Raw genomic sequence first — 15665 nt, 5'->3', positions numbered from 1 at the left:
ACAAACACACAATCTTATCTTAACATATCTTTCCATTGGATCCTTTGACGCCACCTTGAGGAAACTTGGACAAAAAGGCATACAAACACACAATCTTATCTTAACATACCTTTCCGTTGGATCCTTTGACGACACCTAGAGGAAACTTGGACAAAAAGGCATACAAACACACAATCTTATCTTAACATACCTTTCCTTTGGATCCTTTGACCCCACCTAGAGGAAACTTGGACAAAAAGGCATACAAACACACAATCTTATCTTAACATACCTTTCCTTTGGATCCTTTGACGCCACCTAGAGGAAACTTGGACAAAAAGGCATACAAACACACAATCTTATCTTAACATACCTTTCCTTTGGATCCTTTGACGCCACCTAGAGAAAACTTGGACAAAAAGGCATACAAACACACAATCTTATCTTAACATACATTTCCGTTGGATTCTTGACAGCACCTAGAGGAAACTTGGACAAAAAGGCATACAAACACACAATCTTATCTTAACATACCTTTCCGTTGGATCCTTTGACGCCACCTAGAGGAAACTTGGACAAAAAGGCATACAAACACACAATCTTATCTTAACATACCTTTCCTTTGGATCCTTTGACGCCACCTAGAGGAAACTTGGACAAAAAAGGCATACAAACACACAATCTTATCTTAACATACCTTTCCTTTGGATCCTTTGACGCCACCTAGGAAACGTGGACAAAAAGGCATACAAACACACAATCTTATCTTAACATACCTTTCCTTTGGATCCTTTAACGCCACCTAGAGGAAACTTGGACAAAAAGGCATACAAACACACAATCTTATCTTAACATACCTTTCCTTTGGATCCTTTGACGCCACCTAGAGGAAACTTGGACAAAAAGACATACAAACACACAATCTTATCTTAACATACCTTTCCGTTGGATCCTTGACAGCACCTAGAGGAAACTTGGACAAAAAGGCATACAAACACACAATCTTATCTTAACATACCTTTCCTTTGGATCCTTTGAAGCCACCTAGAGGAAACTTGGACAAAAACGCATACAAACACACAATCTTATCTTAACATACCTTTCCTTTGGATCCTTTGCACCACCTAGAGGAAACTTGGACAAAAAGGCATACAAACACACAATCTTATCTTAACATACCTTTCCTTTGGATCCTTTGACGCCACCTAGAGGAAACTTGGACAAAAAGGCATACAAACACACAATCTTATCTTAACATACCTTTCCTTTGGATCCTTTGATGCCACCTAGAGGAAACTTGGACAAAAAGGCATACAAACACACAATCTTATCTTAACATACCTTTCCGTTGGATCCTTGACAGCACCTAGAGGAAACTTGGACAAAAAGGCATACAAACACACAATCTTATCTTAACATACCTTTCCGTTGGATCCTTTGACGGCATCTAGAGGAAACTTGGACAAAAAGGCATACAAACACACAATCTTATCTTAACATACCTTTCCTTTGGATCCTTTGACGCCACCTAGAGGAAACTTGGACAAAAATGCATACAAACACACAATCTTATCTTAACATACCTTTCCTTTGGATTCTTTGACGGCACCTAGAGGAAATTTGGAGAAAAATGCATACAAACACACAATCTTATCTTAACATACCTTTCCGTTGGATCCCTGACAGCACCTAGAGGAAACTTGGACAAAAAGGCATACAAACACACAATCTTATCTTAACATACCTATCCTTTGCATCCTTGACAGCATCTAGAGGAAACTTGGACAAAAAGGCATACAAACACACAATCTTATCTTAACATACCTTTCCTTTGGATCCTTTGACGCCACCTAGAGGAAATTAGGAGAAAAATGCATACAAACACACAATCTTATCTTAACATACCTTTCCGTTGGATCCTTGACAGCACCTAGAGGAAAGTTGGACAAAAAGGCATACAAACACACAATCTTATCTTAACATACCTTTCCGTTGGATCCCTTGACAGCCTAGAGGAAACTTGGACAAAAATACATACAAACACACAATCTTATCTTAACATACCTTTCTGTTGGATCCTTTGAAGGCACCTAGAGGAAACTTGGACAAAAAGGCATACAAACACACAATCTTATCTTAACATACCTTTCCTTTAGATCCTTTGACGTCACCTAGAGGGAACTTGGACAAAAAGGCATACAAACACACAATCTTATCTTAACATACCTTTCCTTTGGATCCTTTGACGCCACCTAAAGGAAACTTGGACAAAAAGGCATACAAACACACAATCTTATCTTAACATACCTTTCCTTTGGATCCTTTGACGCCACCTAGAGGAAACTTGGACAAAAAGGCATACACACACAATCTTATCTTAACATACCTTTCCTTTGGATCCTTTGACGCCACCTAGAGGAAACTTGGACAAAAAGGCATACAAACACACAATCTTATCTTAACATACCTTTCCTTTGGATCCTTTGACGCCACCTAGAGGAAACTTGGACAAAAAGGCATACAAACACACAATCTTATCTTAACATACCTTTCCTTTGGATCCTTTGACGCCACCTAGAGGAAACTTGGACAAAAAGGCATACAAACACACAATCTTATCTTAACATACCTTTCCTTTGGATCCTTTGACGCCACCTAGAGGAAACTTGGACAAAAAGGCATACAAACACACAATCTTATCTTAACATACCTTTCCTTTGGATCCTTTGACGCCACCTAGAGGAAACTTGGACAAAAAGGCATACAAACACACAATCTTATCTTAACATACCTTTCCGTTGGATTCTTGACAGCACCTAGAGGAAACTTGGACAAAAAGGCATACAAACACACAATCTTATCTTAACATACCTTTCCGTTGGATCCTTTGACGCCACCTAGAGGAAACTTGGACAAAAAGGCATACAAACACACAATCTTATATCTTAACATACCTTTCCTTTGGATCCTTTGACGCCACCTAGAGGAAACTTGGACAAAAAGGCATACAAACACACAATCTTATCTTAACATACCTTTCCTTTGGATCCTTTGACGCCACCTAGAGGAAACTTGGACAAAAAGGCATACACACACAATCTTATCTTAACATACCTTTCCTTTGGATCCTTTGACGCCACCTAGAGGAAACTTGGACAAAAAGGCATACAAACACACAATCTTATCTTAACATACCTTTCCTTTGGATCCTTTGACGCCACCTAGAGGAAACTTGGACAAAAAGGCATACAAACACACAATCTTATCTTAACATACCTTTCCTTTGGATCCTTTGACGCCACCTAGAGGAAACTTGGACAAAAAGGCATACAAACACACAATCTTATCTTAACATACCTTTCCTTTGGATCCTTTGACGCCACCTAGAGGAAACTTGGACAAAAAGGCATACAAACACACAATCTTATCTTAACATACCTTTCCGTTGGATCCTTTGACGCCACCTAGAGGAAACTTGGACAAAAAGGCATACAAACACAATCTTATCTTAACATACCTTTCCGTTGGATCCTTTGACGCCACCTAGAGGAAACTTGGACAAAAAGGCATACAAACATGCACACAATCCTATCAAAACTTACCTGCTGTCTGATCCTGGACGCCACCTAAAACATAAAATGAAATAGATAACCATACCTCACTTATAATTCTTTAAAGTGACCTATAGAAAATAAAAAAGAAAGAAATACACCTATAGAAAACAGAAAGAAAAAAACACCATACATATGAAAACATAAAAATTAAATAAACTGAGCCAAAAGAGTTTAGCAACACTTTTTTTTCATTGTTATTTGTTGTTTCTGGTTTTTTTTGTTTTATTAAACATCATTGATATAATCCTTAGTTTTGCTTGAAATTTTAAACAGTCGTACTTTTTGCCAGGTGATTGATTTCGTGCCATTTCAGCTTTGCACGTGTAATTGATGTTTCACTTTCTGTACCTGTACTTTTAAAACAATTTTTTTTTTTTTTTTGCACACACGTTCAGAAACACACCATTGGTAAGAAAAACACATAAAAGTTTGAAAAAATTGCATGAAGCATCAACCATGCCTCTCGGAAAATGACGGTCAGATGGCTCTTGGAATGGTTGATGCCGGCATGAGTGTTGCTGACGTCGTGGCTCGATTTTAAGTGCATAAGTCAAAAGTTTAGGAACTAGCAAACAGAAATCAACAAATTGCAACAACACAGGATAGGTCGATATGCTGTAGACCAAAAACAACAATCGTCAACATGTGGTAAGTTTTTTCTGGCCACAAGAGTAGTGCATTGACTAAGGGTAGCTGCTGGTGTTCCTGCCAATCCTTCATTGATGCACTTAGAACATGGCAGAGAAATTGATTTTGAATAACACTTATACTTATTTCCGCATTTTGACCCTCCCGTGCTCTATACAAAAAATATCCTAATGAATATGAGTGTTAAACATTCATGTTGCTTCTGACATGTCATAATTCCATTTTTTTATTATCATTTTGTAATAAAATTTCATATTTTTGTTGCTAAACTTTTTTAGCTCAGTATAGATAAACATACATCACTTTCGATTCTTTGAAGTTACCTATGCTATATATTTTCTATAGGCTATTAAAAATATAAAGAAACTTAAAATCCAATTGTTCAGAGAACAATTGCAGGTCTTTCCACAAGTAAGGATAATTTTAATAGTATTCTTAAAATCTTAATTGGATTACCTCCCATACACTAGCAAATTTACCTGACGATATCGGGATATAGGTATTTAGTCGGATCTTAACACATACTTGGGATTTGTTTAAAACCAGTTTTTCATAAATATAAACGAAGAAATGTCGAAATGTTCAGAACTTAATTAAATCTGTATTTGGGTAAGATGAGGGCCCTCATGGGGTTTTTGATTATGTGATTACTTGGCCGTTTTTTTAATGATTTGATTATTAAGCCAAATATTTCATGATTATTTGATTACCTAGGACTGTATTTTTAGTTTATGATTATTTGATTATTAAAGATAAGCAAATATTTAATGATTATGTGATTATATTGGCAAAAAAATGGTGATTATGTGATTACTAGGACCCCCCCATGAGGGGCCTCTAAGATGGTGCAAGCATACGATTTTTATTGCTTCTTACACTTTGAGAAGTGAATAAACTTTAGCTACTGTATTTAATAATTTCAGCTTTAGTTATTGGTGTATCAAAAACATTGGTGTACGAATATCATTTCATAAATTTGAAACGTTTAAAATGATAACATACCAATATAAAGAACCATTCATAATTTTTTAAAAAGACTATCAATCAAAATCGAATTAATGATCATCCCTTTATGATAGATTGATTGGGAAATGAATCAGAGTTATCTAATGGTAATCAGAGAGGGACTAGCAAGCAATTTTAAATTGAAGCTTACTTAAGGTTAAAACAATTTTCCACTATAAACAAATGTTACTTTATACATTTAATATAAGGACTTGGTTAGCTAAATCTACAAATTTTATTAGATATTATGAATTTTTATTACAATAGATTAATATGCTACTTACACAGCTTTTAAATTGTTTAAGTTGTCTTTTAACCAGAAAAACCATTGTCCCCTTTTTGTCCCCCCTTTTTTGCCCCTTATTGCTTAATGATTTGTTCCATTACCCCCTATAACAATCCTTTGTAGTATGGAAACTTGTGGTATCATTTCAGAGAGATTTATACACTTTTAAAAAGACAAGTTATTGACTGAAAACTACCACTAAAGGCTCTTTAGAGCCGGTGTCGCTCACCTTGGATCTATGTGCATATCAAACAAAGGACACAGATGCATTCATGACAAAATTGTGTTTTGGTGATGGTGATGTGTTTGTAGATCTTACTTTACTGAAAATTCTTGCCACTTACAATTTTCTTTATCTATAATAAAATGGGCCCTTTAGTTACAGAAAATATTTTGTAAAAATTAACAAAATTAATGAAAATTGTTGAAAATTGTTGAAAATTGACTATAAAGGGCAATAACTCCTTAAGGGGTCATCTGACTATTTTGGTCATGTTGACTTATTTCTACATCTTACTTTGCTGAACACTATTATATTATATATTATTATTAAACATAGATATTTTTTAACAATTTAATTCCCTGTCAAATTTGCTCTAAATGCTTTGGTTTCAGAGTTATAAGCCAAAATCTACATTTTACCCCTATGTTCTATTTTTAGCCATGGCAGCCATCTTGGTTAGTTGGCTGGGTCACCGCACACAATTTTTAAACTAGATACCCTAATTATGATTGTGGCTAAGATTGGTTAAATTTGGCCCAGTAGTTTCAGAGGAATTTTTATCAAAGATTACAAAAATTTACGAAAAATTGGTAAAAAATAACTATAAAGGGCAATAACTCCTGAAGTGGTCAACTGACCATTTTAGTCATGTTGACTTATTTGTAGATCTTACTTTTCTGAACATTATTGTTGTTTGTAGTTTATATCTATCTATAATAATATTCAAGCTAATAATCAAAGACGGCAAAATTTCCGTAAAATTACCAATTCAGGGGCAGTAACTCAACAAGCAATTGTTCAATTAAACTGAAAATTTCAGGGCAGATAGATCTTGACCTGATAAACAATTTTAATCCATGTCAGATTGCACTAAATGCTTTGTTTTCAGAGTTATAAGCCAAAATCTACATTTTACCCCTATGTTCTATTCTTAGCCATGGCAGCCATCTTGGTTGGTTGGCCGGGTCACCAGACACTTTTTTTAAACTAGATACCCTAATGATGATTGTGGCCAAGTTTGGTTAAATTTGGCCCAGTAGTTTAAGAGGAGAAGATTTTTGTGAAAGCTAATGACGCTGGACGACGCTGGACGCCAAGTGATGAGAAAAGCTCACTTGACCTTTGGGCCAGGTGAGCTAAAAATGCTTATTTGGGCCCCTTTTTGGCCCCTAACTTATTAAAACCCTTTGAGCAAGAACCCAAAAACTCAATTCCAGCCTTTCCTTTGTAGTTAGAAACCTTGTAGTATAATTTCAGAGAGATCCATACACTTAAACACAACTTATTGTCTATTAACTAGAAAAATGCTTCTTTTTGGCTCTTTTTTAGCCTCTTATTCCTAAATGTTTAGGGATATTAACCCCAGACTGACACCAAACATTCCCTTCATTATATGGAACCTTGTGGTACAATGTCAGAGAGATCCATACAATTTAACATAAGTTATTGTCCCGAAACTTCAAAAATGCTTGTTTTGGCCCCTTTTAGGCCCTTAATTCCTTGCCTGTTTGCCCCATAACCCTTACAAGAAATCCCAACCTTCTACTAAATAGTATGAACATTATGGTACAATTTCAGAGTAATTGAAATACTTATACACAACTTATTGTCCTGAAACAAGATAAATGTATGTTTTTGGCCTCCAAAATCAATCCCAACCTTCCTTTTGTGGTTATAAATATTGTGTTAATAGTCAAAAGTACCAGGATTATAATTCTATACGCCAGACACGCCTTTCGTCTACATAAGACTCATCAGTGACGCTCAGATCAAAATAGTTAAAAAAGCCAAATAAATACAAAGTTGATGAGCATTGAGGACCCAAATTCCAAAAAGTTGTGCCAAATACGGCTAAGGTAATCTACTCCTGGGGTAAGAAAATCCTTAGTTTTTCGAAAAAATTCAAAGTTTTGTAAACAGAAAATTTATAAAAATGACATTTTATTGCTTTCCATTTACTTATACTAAAGTTATTATCCAGAAACCATCCATCTTTGGACGCCGCTGACGACGACAACGTGATACCAATATTAACGACCACAAAAATTTTTGCAGTCATATAAAAACTTTTACCACAGAGTGAATGTAATGTTTCCTGACAGAAAAACTTAAGACAATTTATAGGTAAATGGGGAAAAACAGGATTTTTTTTTAACAAAATTTACTTCTGGATACTATCATGATCACAAACAAGCTTCTGTCAAAGTTTGGTAGAAATCTAGGATAGTTTTAGAAAGTTTTTAAAATTTCAACAAGAGTGCACACCCTGAAATGTCTCGCCTTCTTAACTAATCATTGATATTATGTTGACATTCCTAAGTATAAAGCTTTAGTACAACTGTCACATAAACTTAACTTTATCCAGGACAAGAGTGCACACGCTGAAATGTCTCGCCTTCTTTACTAATCATTGATGATAGTCCTGAATATAGAGCTTTATTACAACTGTCACATAAACTTAACCAAGAAAACTAAACATTGACCAACGAACCATGAAAATGAGGTCAAGGTCAGATGAACCATGCCAGGCAGGCATGTACAGCTAACAATTCTTCCATACAACAAATATAGTTGACCTATTACTTATTGTTTAAGAAAAACAGACCAAAAGACAAAAACTGAACACTGAGCAATGAACTGCGAAAATGAGGTCAAGGTCAAATAAAACCTGTGTGACTGACATAAAGATCATACAATATTTTCATACACCAAATATAGTTGACCTATTGCATATATTATAGTATTAGAAAAAAAGACCAAACTCAAAAACGTAACTGTGACCAATGAACCATGTAAGTTTGAGGTCAAGGTGAGATGACACCTGCCAGCTAGACATGTACACCTTACAATAATTCCATACACCAAATATAGTAGAACTATTGCATACAGTATAAAAAAAACAGACCAAAACACAAAAACTTAACTATAACCACTGAACCATGAAAATGAGGTCAAGGTCAGATGACACCTGCCAGTTGGACATGTACACCTTACAGTCCTTCCATACACTGAATATACTAGACCTTTAATTGCTTATAGTATCTGAGATATGGACTTGACCACCAAAGCTTAGCCTTGTTCACTGATCCATGAAATGAGGTCAAGGTCAAGTGAAAACTGTCTGACTGGCACGAGGACCTTGCAAGGTACGCACAAACCAAATATAGTTATCTCATTACTTATAATAAGGGAGAATTCAACATTACAAAAAAGTAGTTACTGAACCATGAAAATGAGGTCAAGGACATTGGACATGTGACTGACGGAAACTCTGTAACATTGAGGCATCCATATACAAAGTATGAAGCATCCAGGTCTTCCCCATTCTAAAATACAAAACTTTTAAGAAGTTATCGTCACCGCCTCCACAGCCACCTGATCACTATCCCTATGTTGCAGGCTGACTTGTATAAACCCTAAAACCAAATTTCAGAAATTCTTGTATTGTAGTTCCTGGGAAAAAAGTGGCGAAAATTTTCAACTTGGCTATAAGGTGTAAAATGATACACGTGTTCAGTAAACAGGAAGTTGCTTAGTGATGAATCTGAAAACGCATCACTTGGTATAGCTGATATATATAAACCCCCAAACCAAATTTCAGAAATCATTGTATTGTAGTTCCTGAGAAAAATGAGACGAAAAATATTCATGGGACGGACGGACTGATGAACTGATGGCTGGATCTACAGACAGAGGTAAAACAGTATTACCTACCCCCACCTCCCCGCTTTTTCAAAAGGGGGGAGGGGGTAAAATGAGTTGTAAAATGTTAATATTTTTGAACTATGAGATTTCAAGTTATTAGAACATATATCATAGACATTAAGTAACTATAAAGAATTGTATTACTGTATATATTTTATATAAATTATAAAATACATTTCATTTGAGTATAAATTTGAAAAAGAAATTTTGGACTAATTTGTAATGATTTTTCAAGCTGTTTCTCCAACTAATTTGAAAACTAATTTTCAAGCTGTTTCTCCAACTAATTTGAAAACTATTTTTTATTATCTAACAAATTTTAACATAGTTTCAAATACAATTGTAATGAGCAATTACTTACATCATCATTATCTGGCAAATAAAATGAAATCGTCTGCCTGTAGGTGTCAGGACTGAACTTTCATCTGGGCTCATCCATCTGTAATACAAAATAAAATTATTCTGATATGTATAAGAAAACAGTTAGTAATTGAAATAAAAACATACTTAAATCAAAGTAATATGAAGATATCCAAATTGACAATCAAAAACTTTTCTTTCGTTCTGTTAGACTAAATTAGAGAAAAGATTTCCAACTGTCAATGGTTAGATAATTCAGAGTTGAATGCCAAGAGCGCATGATACGCTGGACGCTTTTTAAAGTATAAAGTTCCATAAGTCCTCAATGTTATAAATTTATAAAAAAAAAGAATTAAAGGAGGTTTAATTTAATAGGTAGAAACCCGTCCCCAATTTTCATTTAAACTGCTCAAAGCACTTGAGTTATTGTCTGAAAAACGGGAAAAATTCCCAATTTTTTATAAATCAAAATCTCATGACTTATAAAACACAAAATTTAAAATTGATAAAGATTGAAAGGGAGCTTACGTCAAAACATTTTAAAAATAATTATCAAAGTTTTAATGCAAATTGGTTAAAGCATTTTGGAGTTATTGTTGGACAAGGTATACCATAATACGTCCCTTAAATGGCCGTATAAAAATAAAAAGATGGGGTATGATGATACAACTCTCCACAAGAGAACCAAATGCCACAGAAATTAACAACTATAAGACAGCCTGCGTAATGACAATATGTCTGGAGGATGTGGTATTTCAATAAACCTTCTGATCATCACAAGCCAATGAAAAGTGTTCAGACCCTGCATGCAGCTAAGACATAAAAATAAAGATGAGTAAACAGTCCAACCAGAATTCAAATGATCTAAAATAAAAGTTTTGACATTCATGCATGGCCCATAATTCACAATTTTCAGGAAGTGATATTACAATGAAAGATGACCTTAATATCACTCAGGTAACAAACTTTTAGAAAACATAATATGCTGAAGGCCACAACAAATTAATTTCTAGTTCTTCTTAAACTTATCAAAAAAAAAAAAGGTAGCAAGAGAGCGAAAGTTTGTTGGTTTCTTTTTCTTCAAAATTTCATTACTTGGCAGGCTAAAGAATTTTTACTAGCGACCAATATTATTTTTGAAATATCAAAAAAATAAAATCTATGAAAAACATTTTATGCCACCTGCTAACCTCTCAAAGAGATAACGTTTAAGCAAGGGTTTTTAATCCACAGAGTTTTGAACTACTATTAGTTATCTTGGTGTAATCAGGGGTGTACAGAATTTTACACCGTTGTTGAAAATTCATACACCCTGAGGCTAGCCGAATGGGTGTATGAATTTTCAACAACGGTGTAAAATTCCGTACACCCCTGATAACACCAAGATAACGAATTGATTTCTTATGAACATTTCCTTTACTCATTTCGAAACCAGGATGTAAAATTGAAAAAATGGTAATGAAAAATTTACAGGGAAACATTTTTTCAATGTCCATGTTGCTGCGCATTGTAAAATACATTTTACTTAATTTTTTGAAAAAATCAGATTAACCATGCCAGACAGACATGTACAGCTGACAATTCTTCCATACAAATATAGTTAATCGACCTATTGCTCATACATGAAGTTCATGAAAAACAGACCAAAACACAAAAACTTAACAATGAGCAATAAACCATGAAAAAGAGGTCAAGGTCAGATGAACCATGCTAGGCAGGCATGTACAGCTAACAATTCTTCCATTCAACAAATATAATTGACCTAATTGCTTATGGTTTAAGAAAAAAAGTTAAAAACACAAAAACTTAACAATGAGCAATGACTGTGAACAGGAGTTCAAGGTCAAATAAAAAATGTGCGACTGACATATAGATCATAAAATATTTCCATACACCAAAAATAGTTGACCAATTGCATATAGTATTAGAAAAAAAAGACCAAAACTCAAAAACTTAACTTTGACCACTGAACCATGAAAATGAGGTCAAGGTCATGACACCTGCCAGCTAGACATGTACACCTTACAATTATTCCATACACCAAATGAAGTAGACCTATTGCAAACAGTATAAGAAACTGAACCATGAAAATGAGGTCAAGGTCAGATGTTACCTGCCTGAGTTGGACATGTACAGTTGTACACCTTACAGTCCTTTCATACATTAAATATGCAACACCTTTTGCTTATAGTATCTGAGATGTGGACTTGACCATCAAAACTTCACCTTGTTCACTGATCCATGAAATGAGGTCAAGGTCAAGTGAAAACTGTCTGACGGGCATGAGGATCTTGCAAGGTACTCACATACCAAATATAGTTATCCTGTTACTTATAATAAGAGATAATTTAACATTAGGCAAAAATCTTAACTTTTTATTACAGTAGTCACTGAATCATAAACATTAGGTCAAGGACATCGGACATGTGACTGACAGAAACTTTTTAACATGAGACATACATATACAAAGTATGAAGTATCCAAGTCTTCCACCTTCTAAAATATAAAGCTTATATTAAGAAGTTAGCTAATGCCACTGCCGGATCGCTCACTATCCCTATGTCGAGCTTTCTGCAACAAAAGTTGCATGCTTGACAAAAACAAGAATGTGTCCAAAGTACATGCATTTGTACTATCATTTTCCGTGTTCAGTGGACCGTGAAATTTGGGTAAAACTTTTAATTTGGCATTAAATATAATATCAAAGGGAACATGTGTACTAAGTTTCAAGTTGATTGGAATTCAGCTTCATCAAAAACTACCTTGACCAAAAACTTTAACCTGAAGCTGGACAGATGGATAGATGAACGGACAGATGAACGAAAAGACGGACGACGAAAACGGACGCACAGACCAGGAAACATAATGCCCTCCACTATTGTAGGTGGTGCATAAAAAAAGTGAACAAATTATAATAGTATCATTGTGGTACCACTCCAATGCATTGCACTGCCATCATTGGGATTATCTCTTCATCCATTTTATATTGTCATCAAGACATTGAAAAATCTTCCAAATTATTCAGAGGCGTCAGTGTTCAATATAGTGCCAAATTGTGGTCTTCCACTAAGCACTTTAAACATATTGCAAATTATCAGTCTGATTAAAATTTTGGTTTTATAAATTTGAAGACACAGGTTTCTTTTATAAAAAAAAGTCTTTTTTCTGAACAGAAATTTCAGCTGTATAAATATGTTGACTATTATTGAAATTCAGGTGGTTTATATTATCAGACAAGAGGAATTTCTTTTGGGAAAGTGTTTACTTTTGTGAAACATAAAATAATTTGAGTTTTAATAAGGCAAGGACTTTTAATTTATTGGTTTATTGATAAACTTAATTCTTTGAAATTTTCATGCAGAAATTTCATTCTTTTTTTATTTTCCATTTAAAACTTTCTGTCATGTAAAATAAACTTATCTAGTTCTCCTGAAAAGTTATTTTTGTTGATGACCTGTGTCTTGACATTTTAGTAATAAAAATTGTTCCTTTTCATTAGGTTAAATTTATAATTTCATAACTATAGCTTGCTTGGCATTTTTAGAAAAGAGAAATCATATGGGAAAAAAAACATGCCAAGTTAATTAATTCAAAATAATGCTTAGCTTGCCTCACATATTGTGCATGTTGCACATTTCCATAGGGACCATGAAATATGATTTTGTTGTATCATTCATGTTTTTGGCAGGACCTACACAAATTAATATACAGGTTGCCACCCCCAGGTGGAGATAACCCTTAAATTTGGGACTGTCCATCAGTCAATGGGGTGACATTTTACTAGCTGTTGAAGAAAAACTTTGATTCTTTTACTCTTTAATTTAAGGAGCTACCATTTGATTTTTATGGGGGGCTAGGAGGAAAAATTTTGTCCTGCATTTTTTTTTAGCTGTAATCTCTGTCCAGTGAGTGCCTTTTTATTTTTCACTCTGTTCGGTCCTGCCTTTTTTTTTTTAGTTTATCCTGACTTTTTTTTACCTAAATTGTTGTCCTGACTTTTTTATTTGCAAGTGTCTCATCCTGCCTTTTTTTTTACTCAAAACTCCTGTCCTGCCTATTTTTTTCAAATTTCATCCTAGCCCCCCCCCCCCCCCCCCCCCCCATAAAAATTAAATGGTAGCTCCCTTAAAAGGGGGAAAATTTTTGGACATGTTTTGACCATATAATACCAGATAGATGTAAAGTTCTCAGTGGCGGATCCAGAACTTATCATAAAGGAGGGGGAGGGGGCTGCTGACTGTCCTAAGGGGGCCCCGCTCCAGTCTTGCTTCAGCGAATCCCTATATAATCAACCAAATTTTTCCAAAGAAAGGCCCCACCCCCTTGGACCCGACTCTGGTTCTTTGGGTAAAGTTTCTTCAAATAATATAAATATGTGCTCATTTGTACTAAGTGATTTTTACAAAAAAAATATATTTTATATCACTTGAAGTGTACCCCTCATAATAGGGATAGTCATTCAGTGGCGGATCCAGCCATTTTAAAAAAAAGGGGGGGTCCCAACCCAGAGTAAAGGTGGGGGGTTTCAACTATATGCTCCCATTCAAATGCATTGATCGGCCAAAAAAAAGGGGGGTTCCAACCCCCGGACCCCCCCCCCCCCCCCCCCCCTGGATCCGCCACTGTCATTACCTGTTGCCAACCTGAAATGATTAATATAGTTGTCAGTACTACAAAAATGATAGACTCAACTACAATCCTGTAAAGCATTAAATATGGTTTATACTACATAATACTTTATAGACCTGTTTTTTTTTTATTTCTTTTTATTTCTATGGCATGTTATTTCAACTCGATTTACACAACAACAGAAAAACACGCAGGCCGTGCGGGTCGAGTAGACCCACCAGGGAAAATATAGTAGTGTAACATATTCAAAGCAGAATACTGAATTATGAAATTTGAATGTTAAATCTTCTATCTGAATTGTCTTCTATAAACTCGTTTTCGACAGCCACCAAAATAAACTTGACATTCATTTTGTGCAACACGTCTATTACTTTTCCATTAATTTGTTAACATGTTATCATTAAAGAAAGAATAAAATCTACCTTATGCAAGAGACTTTCCAACCAAAGTGATATTTATCCTAAGTAAACAGCCTGTTTCGTGTTACTAGTAATTCAAAATGAATTCCATGATAAAGTGTTCACAAATTAGAACAAAAGAAGTATACCGCCAAATCATAGTGCCCAATAAATAGCCGTGAGGTATTTTGTCTAATGAACCATGAAGCCTAAATACAGTATTGTGAAATCTGTTCAAGTTAAAACACAAGTTTAACCTTTCTAAAGCCGTATCAAAAAGATACGCCAACTTCTGTTAGGATTTTTTTTTTGTGATTTTTAGGTGCAAAGACACTAGAAAATAAGGATTTTTTTTTCATCAGTATCAATTAGTTTTCTAGTTTGCAGAACAACAGCATTTTGAACCATTCCAAGACTTTTATAAGGCTCTTAAATTGAGAAAAAAAAACTGTTTTCAGTCCTGAAATGGTCAGGTAGGCTGCTCCCGGTTCCACTGAGTAGCAGCTGCAAATTTAAAACTTTTCTAACCAAACTGTGTAGTTTTCACATGTATTATATCCAGTAATTATTATATCTGAAAGAATAATTAAATTACAATCTTTTATATTTAATAGATCATGTACACGGTGGATATGGTTGTCCTGCGAGAGAACGTTCTGTGCTGGTGATTTGGTCCTGTCAGGTGCTGGTGGGTCCTGATTCTGTGCTGGTGTGTTTGTTTACATTGTATCAGAACGGCAATAAAACGACTGTTTTGTTGCTTAATTTTTCTCTGATGCGTCATAAGTACCATGCAAAGTATATTACAACAATATTAT

The 15665-nt window shown here is 34.8% G+C and overlaps 1 long non-coding RNA gene across 1 annotated transcript; it reads right to left on the bottom strand.

Annotated features, from left to right (window-relative positions):
- Positions 1 to 2946: 2946 nt before the first annotated feature.
- On the bottom strand, positions 2947 to 15003 carry LOC139520103 (uncharacterized). Its single transcript, XR_011663814.1, has 3 exons — positions 14872 to 15003; positions 9822 to 9899; positions 2947 to 3605 (listed from the first exon to the last, which is right to left on the bottom strand). It is a non-coding gene; the product is annotated as an uncharacterized lncRNA (long non-coding RNA).
- Positions 15004 to 15665: the final 662 nt, after the last annotated feature.

The sequence above is a fragment of the Mytilus edulis genome, chromosome 4, assembly GCF_963676685.1.
Source record: "Mytilus edulis chromosome 4, xbMytEdul2.2, whole genome shotgun sequence".
Lineage (NCBI taxonomy): Eukaryota > Metazoa > Mollusca > Bivalvia > Mytilida > Mytilidae > Mytilus > Mytilus edulis.
The sequence above is the reverse complement of the archived record's forward strand: the minus strand, read 5'-3'. Positions and strand labels throughout refer to the sequence as shown.